An 18,896-nucleotide genomic window follows, 5' to 3' on the forward strand; every position below is an offset into this window, starting at 1 on the left:
CCCTCGTTTTTTCTATTCTCTTTCTACCGACTGTTATCTATGTTTCCTTTCCACCTCCTGAGCGAAAGGGAACAGCACAAATTCTTTTCCCCTGCTTCTGCAGGTGAAAGGTACGCGAAAGCAAAGAAAAGGCCAAACGGCCAATCTCCGATGGTGCTAGATCGACACTTTCTCTCCGCCGATCTGCTCGCGACCAAGGGACGGGCCCTCCTTATCTGCCGCGTCGCGCTCGACTACTAAAGTGCCGACGCCAACGCCTCGGGAAGCTAGCCGCTTGGGGGACCAAGCGCTCCTCAAATGTCTTCTCCCTCTGCTTCCACGCTCGCTTCTCCGATGGCTGAGCGCTTTCCTGACAATCCCAAAGGTTTAAACGCCACTTTGTTAGGCTTGCGGCTGCTGTTGTTTGCTGGCTGGCTTCCTTGGACGATCGAATCCGCACTGCTTAACTCGATTTACTAAGCGCCAAGACTACAAATGGGACAACTCTTTATTCTCCTTTAGCCCTTCTCTTCTCTTCCCGCAGCACTTACCCCAACCGGACTCAGCGCTATACGGCTTCTGACGACTGAATAGCCCACTCGCCTTCAACCAAGAATCTCGCAGTCGAATCTTGGATTTAGATATTTAGATTCCCTAGAGTTTTTCTCTTCACTAAATTCTTGGTTTTTCCTTTTCGTCGGACCGATACGCAACCGACTCAATGGACTTTCACGAGGGAATAGCCGATAGGGACGCCAACGTTCTGGCGGTAAATCGTCTAACAGGTCCCTGGATGCATTTTCAACAGAGATAGCCTGACGTTTTGACCTGTTACCGTCTTTTTGGTTTTCCCTTGACCTGTCGTTCGCCTGCCACTCTGAGCACTAGATGGCGCCACAAAAACTCAGCATTCCCTGCTACAAGCGCTACACCCCGTAGATGTTGTGCCGCTGCTGGCGAGGCTGTGCCGCAATCTGCTGCTGGCGGCGATTGCGTCCTCCACTGCTGCGGTAGCCAAACTCCCTATCATCGTAGCCGCCGCCGACGCCCCGCCCCATGATGCGCAGCTCCGGATCGGAATGGGCATGCCCCATGGAGGGACCGAACCCGGAGTCATTGCCCGATCGCTGTGTCATCTTCATGGATCGCCGGAACGAGGGTGGCGGCTGGGAGCGGGCATACCGCTGTCCCCTCACCGACCGCTACCTGGAGCGGGCATTCCTCGGCCGCTTGGCCGTCCGCGTGCACACATAGCAGCAGATGCGCCAGTAGAGAAAACTATGAAAGAGAGAAGTGGTGTGGAGTGGAGTCATTAGCGGCGGAGTCACGCAGCTGTGGAAATGTCAGCGCGCAGAGGCTCACCGGAATGACGTGGCCATCACATCCCCAATGTTGGACAGGCATCAGCGGGATGCCGACGATGGCATAGAAATCGTTGTCACCTTGCCCCAGTCGGATTTTAAGGTCTTTTAAGGCTTTATTTAGCTGTCACAAAGTTGAAAAGAGTAAACGTGTACATTTCCAAGTGCTGGAAACAAAAGTTTCACACCATATTTTGGGTGGCATCATTTTTACGCGCTAAAAAGTGAATTTTGAGTTTTGTGCTGTAAAATGGACACATCGAACAACGTACGCCTGCAACTTCAGCAGCAGCAGGCACGCAAATCGAATCAAAACATTCAGGTCTATGTGCGCGTTAGGTGAGTGCCCCATCTACGGGTAGTAGATCGCCCAATAAGTACGATTTCACGCAAGCGATGCATACGCTCCGCAGAGGTTGTGGATGTGCTCAATCCACGCGAGATCCTCACACGCCACACCCTCGACTCGAAGTTGACGAAGAAGTTTACGTTTGATCGGAGCTTCGGCCCCGAGTCCAAGCAATGCGATGTCTATGCGGTGGTGGTGTCGCCCCTGATCGAAGAGGTGCTAAGCGGCTACAATTGCACGGTGTTCGCGTACGGACAGACGGGTACTGAACAGAACAGAACAGAAATAAGGCTAAAACTGGCACAGGGAGAGCTTTTGGTCGTGGCTCACCCAATTCCTGGCTCAGATGCTGCTTGGAGATTGCTGCTCCAGATTGTCCTGCATGCGATCCTTGAACTGATCGCAGGCACTGCGTATCTTTTCATCGGTGTCCCTTCGCCGTTCGATGGTGCCATGAAGCTGCTCCGTTTCATTGGTGGCCAAATCTGCCACGGTCAGGATTTTGTGCGCCTGCGTCGTGAGCGTCTCCTCCGTTTTCATGTGCGAGGCCACCAGCTGTTTCTTCTCCTTGTAGTAGACTCCCCTTGGTGTCGGTTAGGTGCTGCTCCGTTTTCTTCAGCTCCTGGGTCTTCTCCACGAGACTCAGGCTCACCTCGTTGAAGGTCTTCTCCTTCGACTGCAGCTCATCTTTGAGGGCCTTCAGCAGCAACATCTTCTCGTTGAGCTCTCGATTCTGCGAGTCCATTTTCATGGTCATCTCCCCGTAGGTCTCCTCCGCCAGATAGATGCCATTCTTGTCTCGCGCTGCGAGGAGATCTCGCTTCAGTTTGTCAATCTCCTCGGTGTACTCCTTGAGGACCGTTTTCTTGGTTAGCTTCTGATTGACTTCTGGCTTATTCTGAATATTCTTCGCCCGATGCGCGTACTCCAGCGTGCTGAGTGTCTCGTCAATGTCCTTGTGCCCTGGCGAGGCATTGTGGCATTGATCGAGGTCTTTGTCCGGCCGCCCAGCGACTCCTGCAGCAGGCGCGTCAGCTTCGATTCGCGGTACGGGACATGGGGGGCCCGATCCACCAGAGCGGTAATCACACGGCCCAGCGTCAGGAGGCTCTGGTTGATTTTGACCGTCTCGCGCACGCGTATCCCCTTCTCGTTGCCCGCCTTGGAGACGTTCTCGCTGCCCGCCAGATCCACCAGATTGAGTTTTCCGATCTTCAGCATATCCTCGCCATCGATGCCGTTCTCACGAATGTGCACCACTATGGAGAAGACGGTGTGGCTGCGCGAGGACTGCGCGTTCATCAGGGTGGTCGCGGTCTTGCGTCGCTCCTTGCCCTTCTCCAGGAGCTTGTAGACATCGTCCTTGCTCTGGACAGTGATCTCCTCGAGGCCCTGGATGATCACCGAACACTTCTTTGTGCTGTCGTCGAAGATGCGTATCTTTGTGGAGTCATCGGTGGAGAGGAGGTCGCACAGCTCCTCGTTGTACAGCTCCAGGTAGGAAATGCGCATCGTAAACTCAACTTCCATCATGCGGAGTTCGTCGAAAAGGTGACTCAAGGCACGCGGTATGATGCCCACATCAGAGTCCTACAAAAGGGCCAAAGACAAAAGACAGGTAGAGCAGCAATTAACGTTTGAACCGCCTCCCTCGTCCGATTCTAGGAATTAGAAAACTGGTTCCCCTCTACTCACATCTTCCCAAGAGGACTTCAACTCCGCGGTCTCATTCCCCACCATCGTGTGCGTCTTGCCAGTACCCGTCTGTCCGTACGCGAACACCGTGCAATTGTAGCCGCTTAGCACCTCTTCGATCAGGGGCGACACCACCACCGCATAGACATCGCATTGCTTGGACTCGGGGCCGAAGCTCCGATCAAACGTAAACTTCTTCGTCAACTTCGAGTCGAGGGTGTGGCGTGTGAGGATCTCGCGTGGATTGAGCACATCCACAACCTCTGCGGAGCGTATGCATCGCTTGCGTGAAATCGTACTTATTGGGCGATCTACTACCTGTAGATGGGGCACTCACCTAACGCGCACATAGACCTGAATGTTTTGATTCGATTTGCGTGCCTGCTGCTGCTGAAGTTGCAGGCGTACGTTGTTCGATGTGTCCATTTTACAGCACAAAACTCAAAATTCACTTTTTAGCGCGTAAAAATGATGCCACCCAAAATATGGTGTGAAACTTTTGTTTCCAGCACTTGGAAATGTACACGTTTACTCTTTTCAACTTTGTGACAGCTAAATAAAGCCTTAAAAGACCTTAAAATCCGACTGGGGCAAGGTGACAACGATTTCTATGCCATCATCGGCATCCCGCTGATGCCTGTCCAACATTGGGGATGTGATGGCCACGTCATTCCGGTGAGCCTCTGCGCGCTGACATTTCCACAGCTGCGTGACTCCGCCGCTAATGACTCCACTCCACACCACTTCTCTCTTTCATAGTTTTCTCTACTGGCGCATCTGCTGCTATGTGTGCACGCGGACGGCCAAGCGGCCGAGGAATGCCCGCTCCAGGTAGCGGTCGGTGAGGGGACAGCGGTATGCCCGCTCCCAGCCGCCACCCTCGTTCCGGCGATCCATGAAGATGACACAGCGATCGGGCAATGACTCCGGGTTCGGTCCCTCCATGGGGCATGCCCATTCCGATCCGGAGCTGCGCATCATGGGGCGGGGCGTCGGCGGCGGCTACGATGATAGGGAGTTTGGCTACCGCAGCAGTGGAGGACGCAATCGCCGCCAGCAGCAGATTGCGGCACAGCCTCGCCAGCAGCGGCACAACATCTACGGGGTGTAGCGCTTGTAGCAGGGAATGCTGAGTTTTTGTGGCGCCATCTAGTGCTCAGAGTGGCAGGCGAACGACAGGTCAAGGGAAAACCAAAAAGACGGTAACAGGTCAAAACGTCAGGCTATCTCTGTTGAAAATGCATCCAGGGACCTGTTAGACGATTTACCGCCAGAACGTTGGCGTCCCTATCGGCTATTCCCTCGTGAAAGTCCATTGAGTCGGTTGCGTATCGGTCCGACGAAAAGGAAAAACCAAGAATTTAGTGAAGAGAAAAACTCTAGGGAATCTAAATATCTAAATCCAAGATTCGACTGCGAGATTCTTGGTTGAAGGCGAGTGGGCTATTCAGTCGTCAGAAGCCGTATAGCGCTGAGTCCGGTTGGGGTAAGTGCTGCGGGAAGAGAAGAGAAGGGCTAAAGGAGAATAAAGAGTTGTCCCATTTGTAGTCTTGGCGCTTAGTAAATCGAGTTAAGCAGTGCGGATTCGGTCGTCAAAGGAAGCCAGCCAGCAAACAACAGCAGCCGCAAGCCTAACAAAGTGGCGTTTAAACCTTTGGGATTGTCAGGAAAGCGCTCAGCCATCGGAGAAGCGAGCGTGGAAGCAGAGGGAGAAGACATTTGAGGAGCGCTTGGTCCCCCAAGCGGCTAGCTTCCCGAGGCGTTGGCGTCGGCACTTTAGTAGTCGAGCGCGACGCGGCAGATAAGGAGGGCCCGTCCCTTGGTCGCGAGCAGATCGGCGGAGAGAAAGTGTCGATCTAGCACCGTCGGAGATTGGCCGTTTGGCCTTTTCTTTGCTTTCGCGTACCTTTCACCTGCAGAAGCAGGGGAAAAGAATTTGTGCTGTTCCCTTTCGCTCAGGAGGTGGAAAGGAAACATAGATAACAGTCGGGAGAAAGAGAATAGAAAAAACGAGGGGGAACGCTGTGAGTTGCTGCGGACACCGCAACTCTACAGTAATACCCGATACTTAGTCAGTATGGCTCTCCTCCAGCAGACGCCGCTAATATTGAACGACACGACAAAGAGTGCGTGCGAGAGAGACAGAAAATCAGTCTGAGCGTGACGTCGGGCGCTGCGAAGCCACTGCAAATTGTTTTCTTGCTTTTGGCTACAAAAATTATCCGATCTGATCCAGATTCAGCAATCTGATAGATATTGTCATTATCTATGATTCTGCGTTTTTAGTTTTCTCGAATGTGCAATATTTTGGATGCAACAGATTTTCGTCCTTTGTGTGGGCGGAAGGGGGTGGGGCGAAATTTTGAGATACACATTTTATAGTAAGATCTAACAGAAGTGCGGATACCAAATTTGGTTACTCTAGCCTTAATAGTCTCTGAGATTTTTGAATATCCCCAGATTTTCGTCCTTTGCGGGGGCGGAAGGGGGTGTGGCGAAATTTTGAAACAAACTCGTCTCGGTCCGATATATTAGGAGTGTGGATACCAAATTTGGTTGCTCTAGCTTTTATAGTCTCTGAGATCTAGGCGCTAATGTTTTACTCTAAGCAAGGCCGCCTATGCTACGTGTGTGTTAGAGAGAGACAGGGCGAGAAAAAATTAAATTGTTTTCTTGATGCTGGCTGTAATAATTATACGATCTGGTTCAGATTTTGCTCTCTAGAAGATATAGTCATCTTCTACGATTCTGCGTTTTTAGTTTTCTCGTATCGTCGAAATTGTGGATGCCACAGATTTTCGCCCTTTGTGGGGGCGGAAGTGGGCGGGGCAAAATTTTGAAATATTTTTGTAGCAGTGACATATCACAGAAGTCTGGGTCCCAAACATCGTTGCTCTAGCTCTTATAGTCTTTGAGCACTAGGCGCTGAAGGGGACGGACAGACGGACGGACAGACGGACAGACAGACAGACAGACAGGGCCCAATCGACTCGGCTATTGATGCTGATCAAGAATATATATACTTTATGGGGTCGGAAACGATTCCTTCTGGACGTTACACACATCCACTTTTACCACAAATCTAATATACCCCAATACTCATTTTGAGTATCGGGTATAAAAAGAGGAAGCAACGGATTGACGGAGTAATTGTATTCGTGTTTGTAAATGTGTAATTAATTATGATTTCTGTGCGGAGTTAATTAGGAGAGAGTTAGATTTGATTCCGGTAGTGGCTTCTCGTGACTCTCGCCGATCTGCAAATATGATTTCCCACAACCTTGTGCCCATTTAAGTGTTCTTCCGCCACAGCAGCTTTAGGTATTCATCGAGGAAAGCGCTTTCGCCGATGGAGCCATAAACTGGAGAAAAGGTATGTGTTCGGAGCAGAACCCAGCCGATTAGCTGCTTGCCAAATAGCACCTAATTCTTGGCCCTCAGCCGCTTATTTTGTTTGTTACTTATGTCTATGTCACTCATTTGTTTGTTAAAGCTCTGCGCTTGCTTGCCCTGCTAAACGCTCTCTGCCAGCTCGCTCTTCGCTATCTCCGCTTTGCGTCTGCCTACCGACGTCGGCCGAGCGAAGCTGCGCTTAGCGATCGGAGCGGCAATGTAAAGGGCAGGCAAGCCACACTTGCAATTTGGATGTCACGCATTAAAGAACATATCGTAATTTTATTTCTGCGCCGAGTTTTGTTTAATTCGAAATAATTAGTCGGCCGATTGGGGATAAAAAACATTATCTCCACATAAAATTTGGTGACCCCGACGTGATCGAAGAGTTGCAGTGTCAATTAATAATCATTCGCGATCGACATTCGTTAGCCCTAGCAAATTTTCGGCGGTTAAGCACAATTCGGTGCTAAAACACACTTACATACACCTACATACACGCATTGCTGGCTATTAATTTCTCTGTCGCGACAATTCGGTCAGTGCAGTGCGGTAGGCAGTGCAGCGAACTCACTAATACACACAAGCGGAGTACAAAGCGGAATCGGACAGCTCGCACAGCCGCACAGCTAAAGGCACGTTTATACGTATACAGGGTGTCTTTTTCGGTCGTGCTGAGTGACTCTTTTAAAACCTCAACATGGCAGCACCTGAGCCTACCAATGTCGCGAACGCAGCAATGCCGAGTGATGTAGATTTCTACAAGCACAAGGCCGAGTCCATCGCGCGCCAACTAAAGGCCATGGATCGCTTTCTTACCAAGGAAGAGCTTGCCGAGTTAGATGAGGCAGAACTTCAAGCTCGCTTAGAGCAAATCGAGCGAATGAATGCGGATTTCGATGCCGCTCAAACGAGCCTTGAAAGGCTGGATTTCCTGCAGTTAGCCCATGATGCCCGGCTGGACTTTTCGAATGTTTATGTCAAGGTTAGGTCCAGGCTGTCGCGGGAGTTGATGGCTGCTCGCACGGTAAATGTTGCCAATTCAACGGCTCGTCATACTCTCGAGGGGAATTCGTCGTTGTTCGCCTATAATAGTACAGGCCGTTCTCGAATGCCCGAGTTGCAGCTTCCGCGATTCAGTGGGAGCTACATGGATTGGCCAGAATTCCACGCGATGTTTTCGACAATGGTGCACAAAGACCATCGTATACCAATCATCGAAAAATTCCAATATCTTCGTGGATGTCTAGATGGTGCTGCGCTGGATACGATTCGTTCCTTGGAACTTTCTGAGGAGAATTACGACAAGGCGTTGAATTTACTAATGTTGCGATTCGATAATAAACTGTTACATTTTCAGGCACACGTCAAGGCTATTTTCGGGCTGCAAGGGGTGGAGAAGGGCTCGGCTATCGGCTTGCGCGCGCTCAGCGATAAAATCAATTCGCACTTGCGTGCACTTCAGACCTTGGCGACCCCGCAGGAGATTTCCGATGGGTTGCTGATCTTCATCATAGGCACGAAATTGGACCACAAGACCAAGGAGAAATGGGAAGAGAACTTGCCGACGTCAGGATTGCCTCGGTGGTCAAGCATGGCCTCATTCTTGGAAGCAAGATGTCGGATGCTGGAAAATTTGGGATCGGCTATGGTAACAATTCCTAGCCAGCAGGTGGGAGAAAGTAAACCTAGCACCCTAATCACCTCCATTAACGATCATAATAGCTCAACATGCAAGTATTGCAAATCCTCCGATCACTACATATCCCGATGCCAGGCATTTATAGATCTCCCTGTTTTTTCTCGATACAAGGAGGTGAAGAAGCGCCATTTATGTCTAAGCTGCCTCAACAAAGGCCATTCATTGCAACGCTGCAAGTCAGGGGCATGTAGAAATTGCCAAGCCAAGCATCACACACTGCTCCACATGCAGTCGGGCGCTGACGCTGAGTTGCCGTCGCCGAGCACGGAATCGACCCAGCATGATCCTGCAAGTGCCCTAGTAGCAAGCAAATATATTAGCCCTCCCCCCTCGAGTCAAAAATCTCTGCCTAGCCAAAACGTGCTGCTAGCTACTGCAATCGTATATGTCAGGGGCCGTTTTGGATCGCTTATTCCATGTCGTGCCATTTTAGATTCCGCTTCTCAGGTTAACTTTATAACATCGAGACTCGCCAATCAGCTGCAGTTAGATCCTCACCCGTCTCACGTTAAAATCGCCGGTATTGGAGAGTCAATTCTACCATCCAGCAAGGCTGTGGACATCGTCCTGCAATCTCAAGACGAAAGCTATCGCGGTTTCCTCTCTGCAATTATCACTGCCTCAATCACAGGAATGCAGCCTAACTTCGGCCTAGACGCAAAGGATTGGCCAATGCCAAATAACCTAAAACTAGCTGATCCTAATTTCGCCAAGCCCCAGCGTGTCGATCTGTTGATAGGTGCTGGTTTGTTTTTCGAATTAATGTGCGTTGGACAGATTCGACTGTCAGACCAATTGCCAACATTGCAGAAGACGAAACTTGGCTGGATAGTGTCAGGAAGTATTAAAAACTCTGAGAAAGCCCGTGCGGCGCTAGCAGCCGTTGAAGATCCCCCTGTCATCTCCGCTTGCGAGACTAATTTGTGCGATATTGTAAGGCGGTTTTGGGAAGTCGATGGAGATTATTCGCCCTCATCAATTTCGGAGGAAGATGTTCATTGCGAACAGCATTTCGTCACAAACTGCATTCGCCTAGAGTCCGGAGCTTACTCCGTGCGTTTGCCAACCAAATTCAGTCTAGAGGAATTAGGAGAATCGTATCAGCAGGCGCTACGTAGATTTCTCAATTTGGAGAGGAAGCTAGCAAAAAATGCACAGCTTAAGGCAAAATATATGGAGTTTCTTCAGGAGTATCGTGATTTAGGACACATGTCGCCAGCTTCGCGGCAGTCAGACCTCCCGCAGTACTTCTTGCCTCACCATTGCGTCCACAAGCAGGATAGTACAACCACCAAATTACGCGTAGTGTTCGATGGATCTGCCAAAACAGCGTCTGGAGTATCACTGAATGATGCGCTTATGGCTGGACCCACCATCCAACCTAAAATTCTGATAACTCTGCTTCGTTTCCGCTTTTTTAAAGTCGCCTTGTGTGGCGATATCTGCAAAATGTACCGCTGTGTACGCGTTTCCCATCCCGATACGCACGTGCAGTGCATCCTATGGCGCAATGACCCGAAGGAGGAGATTCAGGTGTTCAAGTTGGAGACTGTTACTTACGGAACCAAACCTGCCGCTTTCTTAGCAATTCGTGCTATGCATCAATTGGCAAATGATGAAGAGTTGCGTTTTCCGCTTGGCGCTGATGTTGTTCGAAGAGATTTCTATGTCGATGATCTCATATCTGGAGGGGACAGCATTGATTCTGTCATCAAAATTCGTCAGCAGGTAAAGGAGCTACTTTCGAAAGGATGTTTTCCCATACGTAAATGGTGTTCCAATGAACCCGCTGCTTTGGAAGGCGTATCGGAGGCGGATCGCGAAAAGTTCCTTACCTTTCATGACGGGACTGAAGTAACCAAGGCGCTTGGTCTAGTTTGGGATCCCACCACGGACAATCTTCTGTTTAGCTTCGCTCACGTCGGAACCGCTGCAGGCCCAATATCGAAGCGTTCGGTCCTGTCTACACTAGCTAGGTTCTACGATCCTCTAGGGCTCATCTCTCCCATCATCACAAAAGCTAAAATATTTATGCAGTCGCTATGGAACGAAAGCCTAAAATTGAATTGGGACGAAAGCCTGCCCCAGGATCTACATACGACTTGGATTGAGCTGACTTCGCAGTTGTCGATGGTTAAAAACTTTAAGTTTCCACGTTACGTGCTTCGGCAGCAAGCCAGATTAGAAATGCACGCGTTTTGTGATGCGAGCCAAGCAGCATATGGCGCCTGTGTATACATGCGTTCGGAAGCTCTTGGCATTGTGCAAAGTCATCTCTTATGCTCTAAATCCAGAGTCGCGCCCTTGAAAAGTATGACTATCCCCAAGCTTGAGCTGTCCGCTGCCCTCGTATTAGCCGAACTAGTGTCCACCATAGTTAAGGGATTATCAGCTCCATGCCAAATACATTGCTGGTCGGATTCGTCCATAGCCCTTGCCTGGATTCGAGAATCACCATTGAATTTTAATATATTTGTTTCTAATCGAGTTCAGCGGATTCAGGAGCTCACCGCTGGAATGACTTGGCATCACGTGCCCACAAAGTTGAATCCTGCCGACATCATATCACGTGGAGCCACGCCCGCTGAACTAATGGATAGCAGCCTTTGGATCTCTGGACCACCATTCTTGCGTCTTGAGAGCTCAGAGTGGCCTGCAGGCTTGCAATTGCCGACCGATGTACCAGAACGTCGTCATGCAGCATTGGTTGTTTCAAACGAAAGGGATGTATCGTACGATTGCAAATTTCAAAACTCATTCGGATCCATGCAGCGCGTCTTTGCTTACATATATCGATTCTACATTCTCAAGGACAAAGGCATAGCGCGGTCGAAGGGTCAACTTACCGTAATCGACATCAAAAATGGTACGCATTTGCTCATAAGGGCAATACAGCAGCAACAATTTTCGGAAGAGATAAGGGCCCTCGCCAGCAAACAGGCCCTACCCCCAAAAAGCACGATGGCCTCACTGAATCCATTTCTGGATAGCTTTGGATTGCTGCGTGTTGGAGGCCGCCTCCAAAATGCCGAATTGGACTACGACGCGAAGCACCCGATCCTGCTTCCTAAGGGACATCCTGTCACTGTCTCTATTATTATCTTCTTTCACGAAAGGTTTCTCCACGCAGGAGCTCAAGGATTGCTCGGACTGCTTCGGCAAAAATTCTGGCCTATTGGCGGACGCAAATATGTTGCGGGAATCATTCGCAAATGCGTTAGATGCTTTCGTTTGAAGCCAGTGCTGAGGGAACATATCATGGGAAACTTGCCTGCGGATCGCGTAAGGACTAATCCAGCATTCCACACAACGGGCGTTGATTTTTGCGGACCCTTTTATCACAAGTCGGAAGTCAGAAGCAGGCCTCCTATCAAATGTTACATCGCTGTCTTCGTATGCTTTAGCACCAAAGCAACTCATTTGGAAGTCGTTCGGGATCTATCTACAGAATCCTTTCTGGCAGCATTAAGGCGTTTTATAAGTCTACGTCCCAAACCTCGAATCATCTGGTCAGACAACGCTACAAATTTTGTAGGAGCAAAAAATGAGCTTTTGGAGCTTCGGCAAATGTTCCTCAGCGATCCTCATACGTCGGCTGTGTCACATCTCTGCGTTTCTAGTGGAATCGACTGGAAATTCATCCCCCCTCGCTCACCTCATTTTGGGGGTTTGTGGGAGGCGGCTGTTAAAGCAGCTAAATATCATTTTCATCGCATCGTCGGGACCTACATTTTTACTCTTGATGAAATTCAGACCTTGGCTTGTGAAATCTCTGCTTTGTTAAATTCCCGTCCGCTTTATGCAATTACAGAAAGTCCCGATGATCTAGATGTGCTCACGCCAAACCACTTTCTCAATGGAGCCCCGAAAGCTGCATTCGACGAGCCAGATGTGGCGCATCTCCGGGTCAACCTACTTAGTCGATGGCAGCGGCTGTGTCAAATGAAGCAGGCGTTTTGGAGAAAATGGAGCACGGCGTATCTTTCGATTCTTCAGGAGCGGAGCAAGTGGCGGGCATCGTCTCCAAACATCAAGCTAGGAGCGCTCGTCATGATCAAGGAGGAAACGCTGCCACCATTAAGGTGGCCGCTTGGCCGCATTGAGAGCGTCATCCCAGGAAAAGATGGAACCATCAGAGTAGCCGTCATCCGCACTCAAAAAGGCCTTTTCAAGAGGGCCGTTGGAAAAATAGCGGTTCTGCCCCTTCAGGATGGATCTGTTGAAAGCCTTTGCCTTCCAACGGGGGGTGAATGTTCGGAGCAGAACCCAGCCGATTAGCTGCTTGCCAAATAGCACCTAATTCTTGGCCCTCAGCCGCTTATTTTGTTTGTTACTTATGTCTATGTCACTCATTTGTTTGTTAAAGCTCTGCGCTTGCTTGCCCTGCTAAACGCTCTCTGCCAGCTCGCTCTTCGCTATCTCCGCTTTGCGTCTGCCTACCGACGTCGGCCGAGCGAAGCTGCGCTTAGCGATCGGAGCGGCAATGTAAAGGGCAGGCAAGCCACACTTGCAATTTGGATGTCACGCATTAAAGAACATATCGTAATTTTATTTCTGCGCCGAGTTTTGTTTAATTCGAAATAATTAGTCGGCCGATTGGGGATAAAAAACATTATCTCCACAGTATGAGTGGACTTAAATTCTGTTATTAATAAATTACAACTTGAAACAAGGGAACTAGGGCCGGTCGGTGAGTGAGAGGGAGAAGAGCCCACTCGCATTGGTTTCGTAACATTACGGAATCAGCAAGCAAGTTAGTTTGTCCATTTCGGACGTGTTTTGTATATCATTTGTATGGCGCATAGCCAAGTATTTGTAGGACTTTTATACATATATTTCATTTAGCTATTCTTTTAATGTGGGTGATTATATTATGGTATTTGCGGGTAATGTTATTGTTTTAGCCAGTAAGTAAATAAACTTTATAATGTATTAATCTAGCGCTTTGCTTTTGCTGGCAAATTCCCCATGTAGGACGCCCCGGACAAAGGGGCCATTCCGTCATTAAATCGAACGGTTTGGAATGGCCATGGTAGGGTGCGCGACACGACCTCGACAACACCAGAGGTGGAGTTGAGATACCTTTCCAGCACACATCCACCATTCTATTCAGGGATAAACAGTGTCTCCCGGTTAAGCATTTTCGTCGTGACACGCTACTTCATTCGCGGTATAATGCGTATAGACCACCAGCAGGAGGGGGGCAAGAACATCACTCCAATAGCCGACGAGCAGAGGCCGGAAACCCAAAGCGTGTGCTTCCCTTCGCTGAATAACAGCTAGCCTGGCAGGATTTATATACACAGACGTGCGTAGGTGACACGTTACATTTATGAATCATAGATATAGTATTATAACTAAAAATTGGCGCCCAACGTGGGGCCACACCTATTCAGGTGTGACACCATCAACCCTGTGACATCCTTTTTGTTGTTTTTAAACCTTCCCGATTCAGCATAGACGGCATTGACCAAAATTGTTTCTCTGGAAGTGGTCATTGCTCAAGAATATCTTCTTTTCTCACAACCAAGTAGAGGGTCCGTCAGACGATTCGGAAAACGGAAGTAGAAGTTTTGACTTCTGGAGCGTCTTCTGGCCACGTCTGAGGAGCGTTTCGAAAAGTGCATCGATCTTAATAATACCCTACTTTTTCTGAGGCAGGAGTCTTAAACATGGTCTTTCGGGCGCATAGGACTGCAGAGGGAATCTCGTTTACTTACGGAACCCTGTCCACGGCTGAAGGGCTGTGCGGAAGGCTTAGCCATTGCTGCTGATGAGTTTTAGCGCGTTGGACATACTCGGATTAATCTTGATTATAGAATTCCGTTGGCCACGAGTGAAATCAGAAGCAGCATGCTCATTTCAAGTATAGAGTGCCGAGCCGAGATTTTTGGACGACAGCGGCGCGAATCAAAGCAGCAGCTGGCCACGGCTCGCGCATGCAGTTGTTGTTGGTTTTGATAAGACAGCGACAAGTGCAAGGCGTCTGCGCGCGTACACATTCTTTTCATTTTCTTTTGTGCTTAGGAATTGGGGTCTCAATTAGCATAGGGTCCGTTTCGCATGGGGATTAGCTATGCGTAAGGCAAAAATTTTTATGACTTTATTTTATCGTATCATATTCTTTGCGTTCTATTCTTGTGGTTTACATTCCATGTGTGTTATTTGGTAGGGCTGTTGATTTGCTAGCTCTCTCGCTGTACAAGGGAAGCGAGACTTGAGAACAGCTGTGGCGGTTGCTGGGCCACTGACCCTAAGTTGGCAACGTAGGAAGCTATGAATTATAACACGAGGAATCAGTTCTCTTTGCAATTTGAGTTCACGTACAATTACTTATTATTTTTGAATTTTTAGGTCATCTTAGGTTTGCTAGCATAAGTTATCTGACTTTTAACTAGAATACTTAATTTAGTTTTACTATTAATACATTTTTAACTTTGGTTTTGTCTGCGTTTGATAAGTAAGTGTTTAGGTTTTGTCGTGTAGTTTTTGTGGGATATATTTTTGTCAGGACAGTTAGGAATTAAGTTTGATTTATTTTTTTGTACAATGGAGAACCCCGATAACGAGCCTGAACCGGCTCCGGCGCCAAAATGCCAGTTGTGTGGGAAAACTTTGGCTTCGGCTCCTACATTGAAAACAAAGTGCAGCCACGAGTTTCACAAAACTTGTATGTCAAGACCCATACTACCTGTCCCACATGCAAGACGCTATGCGTCGATAGAAGTACTCCTCATAATACCAGGTCCCAGGCCAAGCAAAACGAGCAGCCATAACCGCTGAAAGAGTTAGTAGCATGGTTACACAGGCCATCAGCACGATGCAAAACGAGGTGGTAGCCCAGCTCACGGACAAAATGGCTCAAATCATTCAGTCCAGCATAGCAGCACATTTCCAAGAGACTGGCAATAGCATTCCTCAAGGGAATAGACGTGGGGAAGCGGATAACCCGTCCAACAAAATAGGGACAGAGAAGTGGAGGAAACATTCCGACAGGGACTGAATAGTCAGTATTCAGCACAGTTTCCGAGCTACGACCGTCCAAGCAGTGCAGTCTCAGATCTGAGTCAGCGACCGGACAAAGTCGCCCATATCCTCAATAGTTGGAAATTACGTTTCAATGGGACCCAAGAAGGATTGAGCATTGATAATTTTCTCTATAGGGTAGAGGCTTTGACGCATCAGACTCTCGAGGGAAATTTTCCAGTTCTGTGCAGTAACGCCAGTCTGCTTTTTGACGGAAAGGCCAGAGATTTTTATTGGCGTTACCACAAGACTTCCGGATCGATGAGATGGGACCGGTTATGCCAAGCCCTAAGAAAGCAGTTTAGGGATTCTCGAACCGATGTGGATATCAGAGAAGCGATAAGGGACAGGAAGCAAAAAGAAAAAGAAAATTTCGATTCCTTCCACGACGCCCTGGTACAGCTGATGGATGATTTGAAACTCCCATGTCAGAGAAAGCGATTGTGGAAACTTTACGGCGCAATTTGCGACCTGAAATTAGACATGAGCTCCTGAATGCCCAAATCGACTCCGTAGAACGTTTGAGAGAAGTCTGTCGTAGAAGGGAGGGTTTTCTCGACGACATTGGGCGGAGTCATGGGTACCAGAAATTGATTCCTTTCCGGAAACAGGTTGCGGAATTGGTAGAGGAAGCCCAATTAGAGGAGGCCTCCGAATTCTCGGATGTAGAAGAAGAGGACGAGGTGGCAGCCATGGCACTGATTTGCTGGAACTGCCGAAAGGAGGGGCATCGCTACCACGATTGCGATAGCAAAAGGAAAATTTTTTGCTTTGGGTGCGGAGCACCTAATAAATATAAGCCGTCGTGTAGCAAATGCCAAAAAAACGGCAAAGTGAACACCCAGCCTCGCCAGCCGGTCAGTGTTCAGCGCAAGCAGTCGAGTGCAGAGGCGAAATCCCAGTAGGGATACTTAAAACTACCGCCCAGCTTCCGTCTGAGAAATCAGAATCCGACATACACCAAGCTTTAGTCTGGCCACAACTAGTCCATGCCAGATCCCATTCGCTTTTCACCAACGACCAACCCAGTAATAAGTCCCTCACAAGGAGTGCAAGAAGGATGAGAGCGTTCCGGCAGGCGGCGAAAGCGATTAATTGCATTCGTTACAAGCAGAAGGACAAGCGTCCATATGCGGAAGTTCGCCTGTTGGATCAAACGGTCCTTGGTCTATTGGACACCGGAGCAGCTATGAGTGTTATAGGCGGAAAGTTAGCAGAACGCGTAATCCAAAGCCGAATTCCTTTTAAGAGAGGAGTTGTAAATGCTTCCACTGCGGATGGACGGAGGCAAGAGGTAGTGGGACGACTGCGGACACCGGTGCAGTATAAGGGTGCAGTGAAGGACCTTGAGCTGCACATTATTCCAACGCTCAGCCAGGACTTGTATTTAGGGATCGATTTTTGGTCAAGTTTCGATTTATTACAACCCAGCATATCGCTGGCAGAGATAGTTCATGAACCGCAGAACCTCAGCCGAGCGGAAATGGACCAGTTGCAAGCGACCATCAATTTATTTCCTTCGTTTTCCGTTTCCGGTCTAGGAAAGACGGCTCTGCTTTCGCATTCAATTGATGTAGGTGATGCAAAAGCCGTGAAGCAGAGACACTTCCCTGTATCTCCTGCGGTAGAGAAATTGTTATATGCGGAGATAGATCGGATGCTCAGCTTAGGGGTGATAGAGGAATCCGATAGTGCGTGGTCATCACCAGTAGTATTGGTGCAGAAGCCAGGAAAGGTGAGGCTATGTTTAGATAGTAGGAAAGTTAACGCGGTGACCAAAAAAGACGCGTATCCGTTACCACAAATTGATGGGATTCTAGGACGTCTTCCTAAGGCGTTGTTTATTTCGAGCCTGGATCTTAAGGATGCCTATTGGCAAATTCCCTTAGAGCCGAGCTCACGCGATAAAACAGCGTTCACGGTTCCGGGGAAACCTCTCTACCAGTATAAGGTAATGCCTTTTGGCCTCACTAATGCTTCGCAGACCATGACAAGGCTGATGGACAAGGTAATTCCGGCCAGTTTAAGAAATGAAGTTTTTGTGTACCTGGACGACCTTTTGATTGTGTCGGACAGTTTTGAGTCACATCGGAGGGTGTTGAGTGAAGTGGCAAGTTACATAAAAGCGGCAGGGTTAACGCTGAATGTGGAGAAAAGCAAGTTTTGCATGAAGTCAGAGCGGTATTTGGGGCATATAGTAGGCGAAGGGGTGATTCGTACAGATCCGGATAAGATTTCGGCTATGTCCGATTTTCCTTTGCCAAAATCCCTAAAGTCTCTGCGTCGTTTCCTAGGTATGGTAGGCTGGTACAGGAAGTTTATAAGCAACTTCGCATCGGTAGCCGCGCCTCTCACGAACTTGCTCAAACCCAGACAGAAATTTTCAATGACTCCAGAGGGTCAGGAGGCTTTTGAAAAGCCTTTTGCTCAGCACCAGTTTTGCGTAGTCCTGATTTTAGCAAACCATTCTATGTTCACTGTGACGCTAGCATGACAAGCGTTGGGGGAGTGCTGGTGCAGAAGACGCCGGAGGGGACGAATATCCGATTGCGTTTGTATCGAAAAAACTCAACAAAGCCCAAAAGAACTATTCGGTCACCGAACAAGAATGTCTGGCCGCAATAGTTTGCATAAATAGGTTCAGAGCTTACATCGAGGGGCATGAATTTACTGTAATCACTGATCACGCCTTTTTAAAGTGGCTCATGTCACAAACTGACTTACACTCACGTCTAGCCCGATGGGCATTAAAGCTGCAGAGTTTCTCGTTTAAAATCGAGCATCGTAGCGGCAGGCTTAATGTGGTTCCGGATGCTCTTTCTCGCGTAAATGAGGAGGAAGTGGCGACTCTAGACGCGAGCAATGGGTTGTTGGTGGATTTGGAATCGCCAGAATTCAAGGCAGAAGATTACGTGGAGATCGGAGAAAGGGTTAGGGGCAATATTGATAAGTTGCCAGATCTCAAAATTGTAGATAACTTGTTGTATCGTAGGTCAGATCACGCAACAGGAGAGGTGCTACATGATTTGGAAACTCTGGATTCCTCAAGAGTTAGTGGTTGACGTTTTGCGTAACGCGCACGACAATCCACTGGCTTCCCATGGAGGCATTCACAAAACCCTAGAAAGGATACGGCGGTATTATTACTGGCCTGGTTTGGTTGCCGATGTGAAGAAGTATATCCAGGCTTGTGATGTCTGCAAGACTACCAAGGCCCCAATACAATCCAGAGACCGAAGATTGGAATTGCGCCCGAGTCACAACGTTTCTTCCAGAAATTATATGTAGATTTCCTGGGGCCATATCCCCGTTCAAGAAGTGGACATATAGGCATCTTTATCGTCCTCGATCACTATTCTAAATATGTGTTTCTTAAGGCAGTGAAGAAGTT

The 18,896-nt window shown here is 48.8% G+C and overlaps 2 pseudogenes; one reads left to right on the plus strand and one right to left on the minus strand.

Annotated features, from left to right (window-relative positions):
- The first annotated feature begins 1,565 nt into the window (after nucleotides 1-1,565).
- Nucleotides 1,566-1,965, plus strand: LOC117189264 (annotated as a pseudogene).
- On the minus strand, nucleotides 1,864-3,916 carry LOC117189267 (annotated as a pseudogene).
- Nucleotides 3,917-18,896: the final 14,980 nt, after the last annotated feature.

Source organism: Drosophila miranda (genome assembly GCF_003369915.1).
Source record: "Drosophila miranda strain MSH22 chromosome Y unlocalized genomic scaffold, D.miranda_PacBio2.1 Contig_Y11_pilon, whole genome shotgun sequence".
Classification (NCBI taxonomy): Eukaryota; Metazoa; Arthropoda; class Insecta; order Diptera; family Drosophilidae; genus Drosophila; species Drosophila miranda.